The sequence below is a fragment of the Chamaea fasciata genome, unplaced genomic scaffold, assembly GCF_029207755.1.
Source record: "Chamaea fasciata isolate MVZ Bird 193981 ecotype frontalis unplaced genomic scaffold, bChaFas1.0.hap1 SCAF_1, whole genome shotgun sequence".
Classification (NCBI taxonomy): Eukaryota; Metazoa; Chordata; class Aves; order Passeriformes; family Sylviidae; genus Chamaea; species Chamaea fasciata.
The window spans coordinates 9,959,151-9,979,192 of record NW_027094086.1 but is presented as its reverse complement, the minus strand read 5'-3'; positions in this window follow the sequence as shown (position 1 = coordinate 9,979,192).

Sequence of the window (20,042 nt, the reverse complement as noted above, 5' to 3'; positions counted from 1 at the left end):
TCTCATTTTCTCGTTCATCTGAGAAGGGCAGACTGAATGCATATGGTGTCTCTCATGAACCTAAACCAAAGGAACGTGTGAGCTACAACTGCCTAGAACTCATTATGAGAGGTTACCATCTTGGCATCCACATCCAGAGAGCCTTGACAACCTTGAATCCAAATTAAGATAGGGACTAGCAACCCCTGAGTTCAGGGTTGGTTTACCACAGGTTCCCTGTGAGATTTTGCATAAAATTCTTAGGCCCAGTCCTCTGTGATATTAAATTTTCTATCTCCCACAGAAAGAAGGGGAAACTGAGCGCTAAACAACTTTACTTCGGTTTTCCTGCAAAGAAAATTGTCATTTTTCCTCACTACTTAGAAAAATCCGAACATTAAGGATCATCTTCATGAACTGTCAGAAAAAAATCCATTATTCTGTGATTGTCTGGCAGTTGAAGCACCATCCATTTTCACTGCACATGCCCAGGATGACCTGACCTCTGACCTTCACCCACAGAGAGGAGGTTTTCAGTGTCCTGTGAAGGTGAGTGAATGATGGTTCTGGCAGAGCAGAGGAAAATGTGAGCACTGCATGGGAAAACTGAGACACTGAAAACTTATGTAGGAGTGCAGTGACAGCACCATGAATATATTTTTCACTGAATTGTTTCTTTTATGTATTTCAATTATGAAATTATCGTGTAATCTTCTGAAGATGGTATTTTTGCTCCTTCTTCTAAATCTTCGTGTTTTTTAACATAAAAGTAAATATTATTTCAAGAAGCAGTTAGTTTATTTTTAATGAATCTTACCTGGTTTTGTCAAACAGAAAGTGTAAATTGCAGTATCTTTTTTTTTTTCCTTTTAAATTTAGAAGACTATATTTACAGCTTCCAGTGACCTTTGTTGTTTTTAAAATTATCTTTTCACTAAAATTTTTGGTGCTGGGCTTTTGGAGGGAAAAAAATTGTTTTCAGGCAAAGAACAGTGTTTTGGGTACAAAAATTATGTTTTAATATTTACTTGACCTATCATTTTGGGATTTTTTCCACACTGTCTTCAATGTTACTCATTAAACATGATCCCAAATGGTCTTGTGTACAGCAGCCCAACTTCTGATAAATCCAAGTATTCAGCTATGATTTCAAACAATGTGTAGTAACCAGCACTGAGGAAGACTGATCATCTTTCCAACAGCCTTAAAAAAGCAAAGCAAGAGAGGATCAGAGATGTCCATAAAATGATCATAAATCAAGAACAGAGTGAAGTCTCTATGAAGAACCTCTCCCAAGTATTGTGGGAGAACAAGAGAACACAAAGCTCCGTTCAGACTAAAAGCAGCTCTATCACCTTCAGAGGAAGCAAATGGGTTTGCAACAGAAGATCTGAAAATGGACTTTTGTAATAATAAAAAAGCACATAACCTCACATGCTTGTTTCCCCCACTGCAGGTGGGAAATGATACATAATTTTTCCCTTGCTGAAGCATTTTTAAATTGATGTAAATGAGGCCTTAACAACTTCCTATTGTCAGGAAAGAGATGAGAATCCCTGCCAGAGCTCCCATCTGTTGTCATCTGCAGACAAAGGTGCTCTCCCAGAGAAATGATCCGGTGGAGAAGCTCATCCTCTCAGTTTGCTCTGTGTGCAGTAGAATTTGAGCTAAGCATAGAGAGCTGTAATGATTACAAAACAATTTCCTTGAAAATGTATTTTTATCTGTGGCCTCCAAATTGCATCAACCTTCTTCTCTTCTGAGAAGAACTTTCTCAGTTCTTAGAAACAGCCAGCCCTCTCTGGGGCTGCTTCAGCACTTGTGTTCTGATGGAGGCATAGGCAGTGGGAACAAGAAATGCTCTAGTTAAAGGTCAAAAGTTTTCTGGATTTTTATTTTACATATGAGAGATCTGTATTAGTGATTTTATTCCCTTCCTCTGACCCATTTTTGTCTAGTCAGCTCAAGGAACAGATGTGGGCTTTTATCCAAGTGTGTAATATGATAAATATGCGTTCTGTGCTTTAATGCCTCGTGTGGTGTTCTCTGGAAATAGACTTGAACAATGACAACTATACTTGGCATTTGGAGGAATCAGCTGGGCTATCTGAGGTTCACAAAGTTCAAATAGGAGAGCTGCAAGCCCAGAAGAGGGGTTTTTTTGCAGCAGAGCTGGCTTATCCCAGCCTTACTTTTGCTTACATATCTGAAATCCTGTCAGGAATCCCTCTGCTGTTCCTCACAGTTATTAGACAAAAGCAGGGAATGCTGTGGAGAGTGACCTCATACATTAAGCATGCTTATCCACTTTTCTAGGAAGCAGGATATTTCCGCAAGCCAAATGCAAATTTATGACTTGAAGCCTTGTAGAACAATAAGAAAACAAAAACAAAACCAAAAAACCCCCCAAAAAAACGAAACCAAAAAGAAACACAAAACAAAACAAAAACAAACAGACAAACAAAAAACAAAACAAAAAAACCCCCAAACCTGAGAAGCTTAATTTTAACTGAATTCACAGCAACTTCTACATTTGGATTTCCGATCACAGAGAAATGAACATGGCAGGTGCTGGCTGTGATAATGATGCTGAACTAGTGAACTGACCTGGCCATACACCTAAGAGGTGAATCATGCTGCATCACAGACTTATTTTTAATATAAAGAAATTGTGTATCTCAAACTTTTAAATATCACGGCAACCTTTCACATGGAGTTTTTGGACACATTCCCCTACTCACAAGTAGCTGGCTGTGGACTTGACGGACATAAAACAGGATGTAGCACCTGGCTATGCAACTATTTGTTGGATGCATTTCATGCTTATCTGAAAAAAAAATCTGCAAATGACTCATTTTTTTTTCTTAAGAAATTAGATGTAATAAAAGTTTTCAGGAAGGAATCTTTGTATCATCCATATCCTGTGTTGATATCCAGACTCCCTTGTGCTTTATACATCATTTCAGTAACCAACAGCTTAGGAAATTGGGCACTTTCTTCTTTAACTCATTCTTTCCTAAGATGCATTAATTTAGTTGTCAGCATGTGCACGGAAGCAGCCCAGGTAGCTTCCTACTGCTTAGGCACAGCTGAAATCCAAACATGAAGTGGCCTTACCATCCATGCACTTGACTGGCCACAAAGTAGTTGGCTTAAACCCATCTTTGTCTACAACAACATTCTGCTGGGTACTGCAGCTGCAGGACATCAGCTACCTGTAAATATGTACAGTTGAAACAGGAGAAGCCATCAGAGATCAGACTCATCAGCTAAACAGGGCTGAGGTTGTCACTTTTTAGACCTAGATTTATTTAACTTGTGCTAATGTCCTACATGTAGCATGTAGACCTTCCTTAGTTTGTACTTTTAGGCATGTTGGTAAGCATTCTTTAATATAATTTAAATGTTTGGTGGAGATAAATGTCATCTGTCTTTGACAGAAGAAGCTGGCCTGGTTTCCAGAGGTGCTGGTCATCACAGGTGAAATTTAATCACTGCTGAAAATCAAGACTTTTTTAGTGACATACCGACTGGGGAATGATTTTCAGGTGTTGAATTTACTCCAAGGCAATTAACTGCCATTAGTACTTCTAAAATTCCCCTTATCCCCCTTCCTACATAAATACATCTATTTATCATTAACCCCTGAATTGCCATAGAGTATGTTTTGGATCTGATATACTTTCTGGAAAAAACTGCAAGTTCAAACAGTCTAGAGAATGACTGCTGGTCAATCTCTGTAGGCCAAATTTCTTTTCCACTAGAAGTTCATTTTCATATTGCTTTTTCTACCCTGCTGGTGTTTCCATTAGAGGCAGGACAGCAAGACTTCTGACCCAGCCAAGCCATTTTCACATTCCTGTTCTTAGCACTGTATTCTAATACTGTCTTTGGATTATTCAATTAATCAGTTACATAGGATATGGAGATTTAATTGCCTTAAAAAGAGGAAGATTATGTCATTGATTGTTTTAAGATGGAATCATCTGAGAAATGCATAAGTAGTGAGAATTTATTCTCCATAAACAATATGCTTAGGATCTGAGGAGCCAGACTACAAGTTAATATTAATGTAGAATGAATTCATTTTCCAGATGTTACATCAGCACTGAACTCTAAGAATGTTATCTCAGCTGGAGTAATACAGAATTTTACTCACTGAAATGAGTACTGTAGAAAGCTTATAAAAAATAGCAATTAGTTACCTGGGTTACACACTCTTCAAGCAGGAAAAGAAAAACAGTTGATTAACATGAGAATATTTCTGGTAAGCCTAACTGACTGACGTGAGCATGTTATTTTAAAAAATGCTGATAGAAAAATGACAGAATGAAGGACATCAAATTTTTTGATCCAAAGTTAAAATTTGATTTATCAAAAGAAAATATTTATTAATAAAATTTTATTTTATCTATCATCTGTTATATTTACATACCTTTATATATCTACTGCATATTTATATAGCCGTGTAAGCTACAGTTACCTATCTATGAAAATGAAAGTAAGTGTTTTTAAATTTGAGAAACCGTCTTACTGTGTGTGCTTTAGACCATTTAAGCCTATCACAAATACGTAACAAGGTTGCCCTTCCCTCAAAGCATTTCAGTCACCTATCCCTAAACCAAAATTCCTGGCAGCTGGGAGATCTTTATCTTACCATAGTAAAATAAGAATTCACTGGACACAACTGATTAAATAGATTTCCTCAGTATACTTGGGACAAAACATTTCTCAGAGCCAGCAGAAGGCCAGTGGTATCCCGCGGTGCATTAGGAGGATCACTGACATCAGAAGAAGGGAGGTGATCCTGCCCCTCTGCTCAGCCCTGGCAAGGCCTCACCTGGAGTGATGTCTCCAGTTCTGGGCTCCTCAGGGCAAGGCAGATGTGGAGCTCCTGGAGTGAGTCCAGTGGAGAGCAAAGATGATTGAGGAATGGAAGAATCTCTCTTCTGAGGAAAGGCTGAGAGAGCTGGGCCTGTTCAGTCTTGAAAAGAGAATATTGAGATGGGACCTCATCAATGTCTATCAGTGTCTATAGGGAGGTGTCAGAGGATGGACCAGGCTCTGCTCAGTGGTGCCCAGCAATAGGACAAGAAGCAATGAGCAGAAACTGATGCCCAGGAAGTTCTACCTGAAAATGAGGAAGAACTTCTTTACTGTCCCATGACCACGCACTGGCACAGATTGCCCAGAGAGGGTGTGGAGCCTCCTCACTGAAGGTATTAAAAAAAACATCTGGACCAATCCTGTGCCATGTGCTCTGGGATGATGCTGCTTGAGCTGGACCAGACAACCCACTGTAGTCCCTTCCATCCTGACCCATTCTGTGATTCTCTGAGAAATTGTTTTTGACAAATGCTCTGACAACTTTCAGCTTCCTGAGGATTTAGTGCATGTCAGAAAGTTTTTCAGGTCACAGTTCTGCTCTGTGGGCACACGTCTGATCCCTGTCATAGCACCTCTCTTGTTTTATTTGAGTATACCCTCTGTTACATTGAAGAGGTGCCAGGGAGGTAAACAGTCATGAATATGCACCATTGCTCCAATTGACAGGTTCACCTCTATATGACATGTTTTCTTAGATGTTAAATCAACATCATAATTATTCCTATAAGATATAATTTTGAAGTCTATTTTGTGGATCAGAAGAAAGACAGCAGAAGTTATCTGGTTTTTGATATTCTCAACTAGAAGAAGAGAGAACAACACAACCCGGCAACAGGAGCTCCTGTTTCTTAAACTAACTACAAGTGCACAAAAGTCCCATTATATTTTATCTGCTTTAGCATGTAGCCCTTTAGCATGAGTCTTCTAGTACTTTGATGGAAAGTTATTAGTCTGACTTACATTTGGCAGCATTTCTATCACCTTAAAATGCTGATTCAATGACCACCAGTAATATCTGAACATCTAAAGAGGGTACCATTTTTCAGCTGATTTTCCTTCCTGCTGATACAGATTTAGGAGAGATATTAATGAATGTTCACTCTAAGTCAAATGCAATTACAGCCATAGATGTGGATTCTTTTTTTTAACTTGGAGCCATATGTATGCATGCAAAATGTATATGAAATACTGCAGGATGTTAACAATATTTTGAACCAAAAAAAAAAAAAAAGAATCTGGACTTGGTTATACATGAGGAACCTTCTTTTTCTTGGGAAATAGAGTTTCCAGCAAGATTGTAAACAGAGAAGAGACATCACATGGCTTGCATTATTTCTACAAGCTTTCTCTTTCAAAATGAAATACTGTAACATTTTATGTGTTTGACTTACTGTGGTGGAGAAATAAGAATAAATTTTTGAAACATTTGTGCTCATAATTAGGCCAAATTGAGTCTGATCAAATAGAATTTAGGAATTACAGTTATGCGTCAAATCTCCTGTGGAAAATGAAGAAGAAAGAAAAGAACCCACTATAGTCATCAAGACTTTCACAAAAGATTGAGGAAAAAAGAATGATCCCATGGTTTAGACACTTGATTCAGGTCTTGATCCAATTTCTTCCTTGGTTTGAATGACCTGGTGTTTTATCTGAATTGAATTTTTCCATCTCTCAGTTTCCCATTAGTAAAGCAGTGATTAAACCTTTCTATTGGGGGTTAGGTTTCTTTCCTTTGTTCCTTCCTACCTATAGAATTTTTCCCGTAAGTTGCTGAGAAACACGGGCTACTGGGTACTTAGGGGTACTTTAGAAAACAAAGGTCAGGGAGAAGGAGGGCATCTGGTTGCATTTCTCTCATCTGGGGAGTTTCTCTCCAAGGGACAGAGATACAGAATGGGACAGGTAAAGGACAGAAGCTGGGGCAGCTTCTGACTGTCTTGTTCTCGGTTTTGGAGGAGGACAGCCAGAGCTGCTGCTTGGGGAAGGGAATTTGCTGCTGCTACTGGAGCCCAGCGCAGAACTGTTTCTTCTGCTGTGGGGGTGAGCCTCTGCTCGTGAGAGCAGCCACTGAACTGGGACCTTATTATCACCTCCCTCACTAAAAGAGGGACCTATCACCATCAGCCCATGTGCCTGGGAAGCTGGAGCTCCCTGCAGGGAGCCAAGCCACTGCTGCCCCACCCCCGCCACTTCCTTGGCAGTGCTCTGGGTTTCTCTGTGCCGTAGCCCCACACCCTCTGCCCTGCCGTGATGTCCCGCTGGTCCAGCCGCGCCGCCATTGCCCGGAGCTCCCTGAGCCCGCGCCACAGCGCCCCCTGCAGCCGCGGGGGAATCACTGCAGCTGCCCTGCCTGCCGGGAGCCACCAGCGCCCCTGCTGGCTGTGACCGGAACTGCACCAAGGGGAAGTGCCGGTGGCCGAGAAGGGTTTTGCTGTTCTGTTTGTTGTTAATGCCAGCGTTGTTGATATTTGCTTGCCTTATTATACATACCAGTAAAAACCTGTTATTCCTATTCTCATATCTTTGCCTGAGAGCCCCCTTAATTTCAAAATTATAATAATTCAGAGGAAGGTGGTTTACATTTTTCATTCCAAGGGAGGCTCCTGCCTTCCCTAGTAGACACCTGTCTTTCAAACCAAGACATCTTCCTTTCCCATTTTCTGTTTAAGTTACAGGTCTTTCCAAGCCAGAATCCATCCAGAATGTGTGTGCCCAAAGGAAGCTTATCACACTTACATGGTTTCTGAAAATTGGTGATATTCCTATAGAAGCACAGAGATCACTGAGAACAGGTGTGCTTCCCTCTATTCCTACATTCTCGCTCCCTTACATGGAGACTAAAGACTGAATTCAGAAAAATATGGATGCCAAAATCCCAAAATGCAACAAAGTGCAATGCTTGAAGGGGTACCTAAAGCCGACAAGTAGGTGAGTTATTAGCAGCCTATTGAAGAAAAAAGATATGGGGACTAAGAAGAAATGGAAGCAAGCCCCATGGTATTTAACTTCTTCTCTAATAAATCTAAGTCTATAAAGTACATCAGGGCATGCTTAATGTTTTGCTCTGGCTGACATTGGCACCTCCTCCTTGAATAAGTTGGATATTTTGAATACGGTATACAAAGGTACTTGCTGTCCCAGATTCTGCTGCAAAAACTTAGCACCAAAGTAGGGTGTTGCAATATGTAGACTTGGCACAACTTTCCCTGTGTAAAGGGAAAAGATTTTTAGTGAGGGCAGAGTTGTCAAGCCTTGAAAGTTGCTAATGACTTTGCTTGAAATGCAGTGAAACCAGAGTATGCTATCATCCAGGCCACTGATTAGGATAACTGAAATATAACATCAAAACTAAAACTGTGTAACTAATGGGCTTGAATTGGGAATAAAGCTCTATCCAAGTAATATATGGTGGGATATCATCCTGTTCATTGCAAAAGGCCCATGCTTGAAGAATCATTTTAGCCACCACTGGAGAACTTTTCACAAGTCTTTCCATCTGAAGGAAAGAAGTGAATAGGAATTCTAAGAGTGTGTGAGTGTGTGAATTATTGTTAACGACCAATATTTTCCCAGCGCATTAGAAGGGATGGATTTTTAAGTATCAAATTGATATTGTTAGGGTTATGGATAGGTTAGACTTGCATATAGCAAGAGTTGCATTGGCTGACCCTCTTTTCTCTTGCAGAAAGTGTTTGAAGTTCACACTTTTCCTTCACAAATTGTCTTAACCAGCATTTTAGGACAAAGTTCTAAAAGGAAGCAAAAGTCTAATGAACTTTCCAATTGGTATAAAGATGATTTTGTCTTTAAAAATATCTAATTTCTGTAGCAAGGGAGGGGATTATTTTGCACCATATGGTAGCTGTCCTGTGATGTCATAGTGATTAATGACAGGATCAGTTGGATGCTCCAGTGGCATAACAAATGACCTGGGTTTCCTGTAATGGCAATAGTTACACGCCCATACAGGACCCTGCAATTAGCTGAGCTCTACTCATGGCTCCCCATGGGGTTAAGCATAACTATAGAATAAATGTGGAGACTACTACCAGCTTCATGAGGATGTGGGTCAAGCATTCTGTGACTTCTGGCAGATCTCTTAGACTGTGGATATCTGTTTCCCATCTGTAAAACTGATCTTATAATTAGCTGTTCACAGACTTGATGTAAAACTAGCTGGTTGGAGTATGTCAAACCTTTGCAGAAGAAAAACTTCAAGTGAAAATAACATTTTAGTGAAACTCTCTGTGTATTTTTAACTCTATCATAGACTGAAGAACCTCCATCACTCTCTGCCTGATTGGCCTCATGATTATTTGTCAGATAAAACATGGAAATCTTTATTAAATGCTTTGTGCTCTACTTTCAAGTCAAATATTTTTTTGGGTAATCATTGTTCCCTGTCTGAAATAATTCTGGAAGCAGATAAAATACTGTGCTGTAGAAAAGTGATACAGACAAGGAATGACCCATTTATCCCAGTAGCAGCCTTACTGACAGCATGATGACTGTGACTGTAGTTATTATTTTTCCTGATGAAAAAAATCCCAAAACAACTAAAAAATATTTCTTTTCTTGATCCAAGTTTTAGATTTTCTTTAGCTTTCCTGATAGCTTTGGTCAAAACTACAATTAGAATTTAAAAAAAAATGCTTCTTGGATATAAGCTGTCTTTGAAATCAGACTTTGCATTTATCAAGCTGCTGAGATTCTCTGAACCCCAGATTTTTGAATGATTCATCATTTGGAGCTGTGTGCCTATAGTGATTGTAGTATAATATTAATTGGTTATTTCATTATGTTTCAATACCTTTTTTCCACTGCTGGTTACTGGGCAGTTCAGTCAGCAAAAAAAAAAGATCCCATTGTACTGACATTGGGTTTTACCAAAAGACATAAGGCCATTTCTGACAAGTTTAGGTTCTTTCACTTAGCAGAAAGTGAATGCTCCTAGATTATGAAGAGAGTGCTTAAAGGGTGACATGGTTGCATCCTCAGTCTAATATTTTATGATTTTCATTAATAAATCACACCTCTCAATGGTTTCTGAACCTTGCAGTATATGAATGTATAATTTTTTCACACTGGTGAGAGGAGCTTATCCAAAACTCTCCTACACTACTAATATTCTGACTGCAACAGTGTCTTGGAAGAAGGAAAAAATTGCATCTCTACAGATATTTTTCCTCAGGCTAGATGATCCAAAAACTACAGATGTGAACACTGTGCACTCTATAAGCTAACCAACACATAGATTCATGCTCTTCCTTGATTATTCACTGTTTTCAAGACAAGTTTGGCAGTGGGATGAACACACAAGCTTCACACAATTCGTGGAAGTGAAAGAACAACATTCACACAGATCACATTCCAGTGATGCCACCCTGCATGGTGTCTGGAGAATACCAGGTGCCAGAAACAGTGATGGGAGAAGCTGGAGGTGAATACAGCTCGTTGGCTGGCTTCGTTCATTCAGAGCCCCCACCCCCTGCTTGCTCAAGGCAATGTCTTTTGATGTCATTTTGAAGTGATGGTTCATGGCTACTTTTATGGTCAGGAGGGTGAATAAAGCAGATCACAGCTCTGGTTTGGAAATGACAGTTCTGGTGCTGTTTCTATAGTGGGTAAAATTGTACATATCCTATGAATGCTCTCCTGGTTCATTTATTTTTTACTGTTTTTTGTATGATTATCCAAAAACATTCTCAGTTGCATTTTCTTCATTAGCCTAATTCACAATTTTTTTGTTGTTGTTGTTGAACTCTAAATTGAACTTCAGCTTTTACCAAGGATCAGCATTTCTCCTTACATTTAATTCATCCAGAGTAGCTATTGAGTGACAAGGGCAGTGTTAATTTATGATTGGATATTGGAACCTGAAGTAACAATTGGAAAGGGAGAGGCAAGAGGCTTTCAAAGCATTAAATTAAAACCTTTGGGCTATGGCTTAACTTGCTACTTATTTTTCTCATTTTCTTGCCATCAATACTTTTGTTCAACTCTTGATGTGATGTTTTTCACAGGGCATGGTCTGGGGCTTTGTTCACTCTTTGTTTTCAACTGATATATGGGATATTTTTCATTAGCTTGTATTATAGCCCATGCTCTGTCTGTTCTTACTCAGATGTCTGCTATTAATTGTCTTTATGAGAGTTATAAACATTTCTGATATATTTGATCGTGGTTCTCCTTTAACTTGCATGAGAATCAGATCTCAGTAAATAAAAACTGGAGATTTCCGGGGAAGCCTGAGAGCTGGAAATCTTCTGCTTCTGTACTAAACTGGCCCAGGGTACCATCATGCCCATAGATTAGTGATCAGAAAAACCAGAGAAGCTGATCCCTTTTCCTGGAAGGGTTGGTCTGGGCCAACCAAAAATCTGCCAGACAATGCCTGGGCCCAGCGAGTGAGATGGGATGGGACAGGACAAGGGCTGTTCACATCATGGACCAAGCCAACCTGTTCAACTTTACTGAAAGGGAAGAGTGGTGAGACTTATAAATCCAAGTCTATCCATTTCCCAAATGGGACATAGAAGAGGTGTAGGATATTATTTTAATTAATATTAAGATTAAACTTTAAAAGTAAATAAGAAAACAGAAAGACAAAACATAAAATAGAAAGAAGAAATTGATTCTGAAGAATAATTGCCAACATACTTTTACAAACTTTGGTGAAGAAGGAGAATCTGAACTGAATTATCTATTTTCATAACTTCTTATCCTTAAATGTACTTGAAGTTGTTAGGTGCTTCAGGGTTAGAAAGAGCTGCCAGGCAGACTTATTTATATATATATATAAATATATAAACTCAAAAAAACCTCCATATTAAAAAAACCTCCAAAATAAGACATTGGAAACCTCTTTCTTTTCTGAGTAATATACTGACATGTTTTTATCCTATTCTTTTTCTTTTTTTATTTTGTCTTCCACATTGACTGTCCTTTTGGAGTAGAGACACAATTTGCTGGCAGTGAGTCCACAATAGTGCTCTGAGCTATTGCAATGACAGTTGTGATTTTTCATGAAATCATGATTTGAAAAGAATCCTATTATTTAAAATAAATCTGAATTGCTGAGTATCTCAGACAGTGAGTGCTAGCAAAAAGATGATCAAAGCAGGTGTGAAGGGTGGTTGTTGGTTGAAGATTTGCTTTCTTGGTTTTTTGTGGAATAACCAGGTTCCACTACTGCCAAGTCAAAAACACTTTAGTTATATAAGAAAGTTTAAATGTACTATAAACTCATTCTGCTGGTTCAGAGCTGTTCAAACCATTCTGTCTGCACCATATTTAATGTTTTGATGGAAGAGGCATCTGTCCTGTGCAATGGGCATAAAATCATAAAACCAGTATAAATTCCTGCAGTTCACCAGTCATGAGCCCACTGCAATAAATATCAGATTTGATGTTTGGGCTATAAGGGACAAATGCTTTACTTGCAATCAGGCCACTGGTTTTGTCAAATAAATAGTGCCTTTCAAACAATAGTTAGGACCATTTCTTCCAGTACCTAAAGGAAGCTGGAGAGGTATTTTTCACAAGGGCATGGAGTGATAGAACAAGGGAGAGTGGTCTTAAGCTGAAGGAAGGTAAGTTTAAATGAAATTCTTCCCTGTCAGGGTGGTGAAGCAATGGAACAGGTTGCCCAGGGAAGCTGTGGGTGTTCCACCTCTGGGATCGTTTAACTGTGGGTTGGGGCTTTGAGCAACCTGGTCTAGTGGAAGGTGTCCCTGCCCATGGCAGGAAGGCTGGTAGTAGAGGATGCTTAGGCGCTGTTCAACACAAACCATTCTATGTCTCTATGAAACAAAAGAAATTTTACTCATTGTAATGAGTCAGTCCAAAGCATAAAATTTTATTCTGAAAAAATAAAATTTTATGGCCTGAACTTACTGGTCTTATGTATCAGGCTAAACTCTGATCTCTGTTATGCCAGGTTCAACTGAGATCCCTTCAAGGTCTGTAAACAAATTGTACCCTGGTCAATTGATGCATTACCAGTGCTGAAAAAAAGTGTAAATGGGATCTGAATGAATTTCAGTTTGTGACAGTTAAAAACCAGAAAGTATTGATGCAGACAAACCTTATAAAGTACTGGTGAATGAGTGGAAGGATGACTTTTTCTAAAAGATGTTTCAAAGTCTCACTGGGAAAAGGTTTTGATGAAAGCAAGTGATACAGCCAGAAAGAGCAGAAGGTTATGGATAAATCCTTTGTCGTTTTCTGGAATGCTCACTCTAACAGGTTTACATGTATCTGACATTGTTCAAATGATTCAGAATTTTACAGAAGTCTCCCCACACAGAGAAATGAGGCAAAGGAGTTGAGTAAACTGGAATGAATCTCAATGCACTATCAATGCAATGACAGAATTTTACAGAGCAAAAGTTGATGGAATTGTGTCTGAGAAGCCAGTGGGAAATTCCCACAGAAAAATTGGATTCAGTGTTTGTTGCTGCTTGTCACTTCCTGTTGCATTGAAACCACCATTTATTGTTATCCTGCCTGGGTGTCCATGAAAATTAATTGAATCAGAGCCAGCAGTAACTAATTTCTTTCCTATGTAGCTTTTGCTTGATAGAGTCCTAAACTGTGAATCGCTCCACTTCAGAAAGAAGCGCTCAGTTTTTAATCAAGGATCCTGATGCAAGCTTACAATCAAGAGACTGTATTAGTAAATTATGTCTTAAAATACTAAAAAAAATATACTATTTTGTATTCTGTTTTGTTAGACTGAATTGATTGGCATTTTAAAGCTTTTTCCTGTAACAATGCAGGGATATTTTAAAGGTTTCTGGTTCCATAGAAATTAAAGGGGTTTCTTAGCTCCTCTATATTTGGAATCAGTTCTTAAAATTACATAATTTAAAAATGAATTAGTTTTGTTACATGCAAGTATCCTGAAAAATCTTACTTCTGAGAAGTAACATGGTGAGTAACAATTCCATATGAGTAAGGATAAGACAGGGAGCTGGACAGTAATGTTGCTGCTGGAGCAATTTGAAGGAAATATGTAAATTAGTCACTAGATATTTAGAAATAATTTCTCTATGAGCAGACTATTCTTCTTTAACCATTCAGAGATTTTTTTCATCACTTTGGGCAAGAGAATTTTTCTTGGATTCCACAACACACTGTAGCAATTCTAAATTCAACTTTTTTTTTTTTTTTTCTTTTTTTTTTTTTTTTTTTAATCAGGCAGATACAGGCTGAAATATTGGATCCAAATCCTTTGCAGATTAAGGAAAAAATTATATGCATATACATGATTCCAGCTGGCTGAAACCTCTCCTATCAAGCAATACAGAGACCAAATGCAACCAGCATCAAGTTTGAAGAAACTTGATATCTGAGCCTGACTTTCACTCTTAGGCTCAGAACCATTTTGAATAGATACACTTCAAACACCAGAATCATTCTCATCAATGACAACTGCATCCTTTATTGACATGGAGAATATGCTTCAAGAGCACTCTTTGGGGGAAGGCTCCCACAAACTTTTTGAAAACCTCAGAAATGATGAAATGGCCCATAATGCATACATTTTCCCCCCTACATCTCTGTTTCATAGAAAGAAATGGTATTTATATTTTCCTGTACAAAGAGAACCTGACTCATACCTAAAGTAATGTCTCACTCCTCAATGCAGTGTGTTGTTGTGGTTGTTAGGGTAGCCTCAGAAAGGCAGACAGAAAATCCACTAAACAGGAAGACAAATGAACTGACTACTGAGTCCAGCATCATGATCAGTTTTCTGGTCTACAAAACACTTTCTGATCTCTCGGTCTGTTAGAGCTGGTTGTTTAAAAGTTTGTCCAGGCATGCATGCAAGCTCTCAGAATAAATACCCCTGCTTACCTCTGCTTCTTTTCTAAAAGTGTATCTTTTATTGCCTTGAAACCAGCACAGAACTCTTGAGCACATCTGTGGATGCAGGTTACGTCACAGAAGCAAAACACAGCAAAGAGCCCTGATCCTCTCCCCAGTATGAGGAACTTATTTTAATGAGCTCACCAGTTCAGACTGAAAGTGATTCACTTACCTGCAGAGATCCAAAACTTGCCAGTCCGTGTTTGATGGGAAATGTTGTTGGGGTACGTGTTAGGTGTGGCAGCTGTGGGTGCAGGTGTGCATGTGCTTGTGAGCTGCTGCCCTCTGCTGCACACCTTCCTGGCAGCTGACCTCTAGCCTCCTCCTCACCAGCCACAACAAGCTCATCATGTGCTGAAGCTGGAGAAACTACTTCCCTTCTCCAGTGAGACATACAGAGAGTCACCAAGATTTGCTTTGAGCCACCCATGACAGTTCTAGCAGGCTATAACTGTCTTGCAGCAGTCTAGAGCACTGCTTCTGCTCTGGCATCAGGTGAGTGTGCAGATCTCCTCAGCCCCAGCATCTTCACCATCACCATAGCAGTGGGAAGAGACTTCTACATGAAGAAAATCTCTATATGAATACTGGCAACTGTAGTAATTAAGGCTGTAGCAATATGCATGTAAGTCAGCACAACCTAAAATTTTACGTGTTCTTCTCTTTATGTATCCTCAAGACAAGAGTGAATTTCCTTCAAGCACCACGGGGGAGGTTGTGCCAGCTCCTGGGCTCAGTTTTTGCCAGGGACCATGCACTTGGTCAATCACTTCCCCCCACAGTATGGAACAACAAGACATGAACAATACCTCTTCTAAGAGAAGGGGAGAAGGAAGATCCTTCCTCTCTGCCCACCACTGCAAGAGCAATGGCTTTCACTTCTAAAGAGCTGCCCTGAAGGACTCAGTATTTGTATGTCTGAGGAGGGTTCTGGGAAAATTGAGCATGATGAGAAATCTGCAAGTTAAAAACAACACAAAATGTGTGTGTCTGGCAGTATCTAAGGACAGAAAACATAAGTTAGACTGTTCAGAAAGCTGTAAGGGGACTGGATATGGGAAAAGATTTTTTGACCTAAACATTTTTTTGATTCAGATTCAGGGTCTCTGCCTACTGACAAGGTGCTAGCCATCTTAGGATGGCTTAAGAACAGGCGAGTTTTGACTTAGGCTGACAACTGTCCTGACACTCCCCGGACTCCAGGCAAGCAGAAGACCTGGCCTTCTGCTCCCTGCTGCTCATTGACATGTCTGCAGGAGACTACAGCCAGCCCTTGCAGGTCTGCCAGCCAATATACTCCTCTGAATGCCCCCTAACCTAGCTCAGCTGCAAAAGAGTTCAGCTAGCTGAAGCTGTTTAAAACAGGTTTTGCTGGCCTGGTTCATTCTGATTCAGATAGTTTAAATAAGCGTATTTTTTGTACTTAGTAAGCTGGAGCTGTCAAAAGGGCAGTGAAAGGTATCAGGCTGAAGAGTGTCAGATCACAAAGTTCAGTCACAAAAGGACACGTATCCAACACCCCCAAACTGTTACGAATATATTCTAATATATTCTTTCCTTATAGATTTATATTTCCTGTGTATTTGTGGATGTGTGCACATGCAATAGGAATGGAACAAGCCATGGACCTGGACAGAGAAGGGATTATGAAAAATGAATAATAAGAAATGAAACTGCTCCCAACTACACACTGTCAAACCATCCAAATTTAAATGCTTTTTCTCTTAGGAAATTGTTATTTAAGACTTTCCAGATTGAATTCTCTTACATTTATCTTGCACATGCTTTTGCTCCTTTCACCTGCTCTCCCTGCAAATTATTTTTAACTGCAACATCTGAAATTTTGAATTGATTTGAGCTGTCTTAATGTGGCCTAGAACAAGAAATAATAGTGCAATTCCACATTTTCTTGTACATTTTCCAGTGTGTGGTTAAAGTATACTGGGAGAGCCAAATACAGAAAAAAACCATGAAAGTATCATGGCTGTGTGAGCATATTGAATTACTGATGATACAGGCAATATGAAACTCTACTTAAATGCCAGGGTTAACCAGGACCTTGCAAGTGATTAATCGTTGGTTTTAAAATTCTGAACCTTTTTGTCTTATGATATTTGTACCATTTTTAATTCACCAATCACCCTCCTTATGATTCATATATCCTCTTCATTATTCCAATCTTATTAACATTTTTATTATATTCATAAGATTAGCCAGTCCTGGTTACAACCTCTAAAGACACATTTGGGACCTAGCCCAACCATCTAAGAAAAAATGAACACATCTTTCTCATGGTTGGAAAACTGGTCTGGAATGAACACTGTGTAAAATATGACCACCAAATGTGTGACTAAAGAGGGTGGATTATGGTTGCACAGTCTTCCCTGACCAGCACTTCAAAACCCCCTGCACCTTTTCCTTACACGTCCAGTCTTGAAGAAAGCTTTTGTACGAGCTCTGGGGTTTTGCTGCTGTTCCACAGTTTTCCAGGGACAGTCAGGTTACTCCTGGTCAGTGACTGGGGGAAGACATTCGTGCGTTGGCACTGTAAGCAGAAAGCAGCTGCTTTGTGCCTATTTGAGTTTCAGGCACATATAAAATATGAAGGAAGCTTGTCAACTCAGATTAACTTTGTGGAGACAACCCTTCTTCACCCCATATTGCAAACAAAGGAAGAGAGTCTGGAAAAAAAAAGAGCCTTTTCGTGAATAATGCCCTTGACTCTGTGCAATCAACATTAAATACCCTTGTTTGTTGGCTACCAAAATTGTCAAAACAGAGCAAGGAAAGTTGCTTTATTACAGCACAAGTCACCAAGTGCAGCTCAAGGGGAGGCAGGTCCTTCCAGATATTAGCTTCAAACACACAGATGCAAAAAAAAACCAAAAAAAAACCCCTCTAAAAATGACAAACTGAGACTGTATAAACAATTTCAACACACAGCACTACTAAAAGAATATGTTCTTGGTGGCAGCAGCTCAAATAAATCACTCCTACTGAGCTTGCAGCAGTAGTTTAGAGCCTGAATCTCTGCTCTGATTTAAAAGAAGCTAGAGGAGTGGGGCTTTTTCAAATTATAGTGAACTTTTTGCTAATGTAGGGAATTTTAGGTTTCTGGAAGAAGTAAATTGTGAGGTAAACATGACCTCCTTTTGAAAAATTGCCCTGAAGACTCGAGCTCTAATAATCTAATATGGAGTTAATAAAACCTGTGTAGAAAAACAGGAGGGAGGATACCAGGGTTGTTGTGATATTATTTTTGAAGACAGTCTGGGGCTTTGTGAAATACCTTGTATAAGTTCTTATTCAATTTCAGAGCAGTTATGGGATTTGTTAAGCACACTGGCACTTTGTAATAATGGAGATATTTAAGGGTACTTTTAAATTGTGGTGAGATGTAGAAAAACTTGGTTTTCATTTTTTCTTCATCTGCCTTTGGCATCTTACCTGTGCCTTTAGGAACTCTTTTCCCTTTGTGTCACTGAGCCTCTGATTTATCACAAACTCTTGCATATCAATAAGTTCATGGGAAAATTGTGTCTGCTGGAAAGTCAAGTACTGGTTACTCTTTGCTTTTCCAGACACAGAAAAGGAATTTGATAAATAATTATGTCAAAATAATTTCATTGAAACAAAATAAGCTGTTGTCACTTTTTGTATATTTATAAATCTATATTTTTACTTATTGACTTTTTTGTGTTTAGAGGATGTATATATACATCAGAAGGATCTTTCACTAATGTTCATAAAATTTACTTTTCACACTGCTTCTCATGCACCTTTAACCCTATTTCTAATATAGACAATACTCCTTTCCAGTACAAATAGTCCTCTTAGAATTTTACCCTGCATTTTCATTTGATATTTTGGGATTTTCAATGAGATTGAACTTCATTCAACATTGCATTTTATATCTCATGACAATTTGCCTCTGTGGAAACCAAAATGAAGTTAGTATAGAAAGTTACCACACTGATTTTGCAGCATTACAAGACTGCATCTAAATAGTTCTAAGTGACCACACACAGTACAGTGAGGCTGGAGAGGTGGCCAAATATTTGTAGCCATTCAGTATTTTCTAGCAATATGCTGGGACACTAGCTTCTATTGTCCAAGAAGGAATTCTGTCACCTATTGAATAAAATGATGGTTTGCATTTGTTTATTGCTTGACATGTAGAATTAGAGAGTGGATTAATCTGCCTGTTGATGTAATTTGGGTGTTCTTTTGCATGCCACTGAAATGCAGCCACCTCTGGGGAGATGTGTGGCAGCTGTGTATAGCTTAGGGCATTGCAATAGTGTGGGAACCAAGTGAAGAACTGTGATTTAGTGGCAACCTGGATTTTTTAACAGTTACTGCTTAATAAGTTCTTTGAAATGGTGACTTTACTGCCAGTTGCAGCAGCTGCAGGACTCTTAACTCCCATAAGGAGAAAATTTGAAATATCTAATTTCTTCTTGATGTTTTGTTGTCGCTGCTGATTCAATACAACAGCTGCCTATTTTAGTTTGTTTGTTTGTTTATAGAATTAAAGACATAATAAAAATAAAATATTTAGAAAAATAAACTGTTCTTAGCTACTAAGGAGACTCACACTTCATAAGTATGTAGGTTTTTATTGCTTTCTACCTGCCAGCATTCTTATGAAGCTTATCTGCTGCTTCTCTTTAGCTGCAGTTTTCATCTCTCAGTGTTTCCACAAAACCTCAATCTGCCAATCAATCTGAGATGATGGAAACTAGCATAATGTGATAAAAATCAATGGAACAACATTATTTTCCAAAACAAACAAAAAACCGCCTTGAAGTAAATGCATCATAGTTTGACCCCTTGGAGTAAAAACTGTTTCAACAAGCACTGTGTATAATGTTATTTTCCATAATAACAGTTAAAAGTAGCCATTTGTTCTGTGTATTGTAAAAGAGATGTATCCCCAGGGGTCTCAAGGATTAGATAGGCGTTGTTCTGGCTTGGGCTGGAGTCCAGAGAATTGCAGCAGCTGCATGTGCTCATCCATTCAACACCCAGGAAAGCTGGTGACAAAGAAAAAGATTCAGAAAAGGTAGAGTGTCAAGAGGAGAGACACCTGAGCAAACTTTTTTTTTCAATATCCAGTGAGGTTTTGAATATTCAGTGGAAAGATGCAGGTGGGACTGAGAGTGCCCCATTCCAGAGGACTCTGTGGTCCGTCAATTTGGGCTTTTTCCAGAGAGCACCATGACTTGTAAGCTGTGAGTCCATCTTCCCTCATTCAGAATCAGCTAATAAAGATCTGATACTTCACCAGAAAACATTGGAGC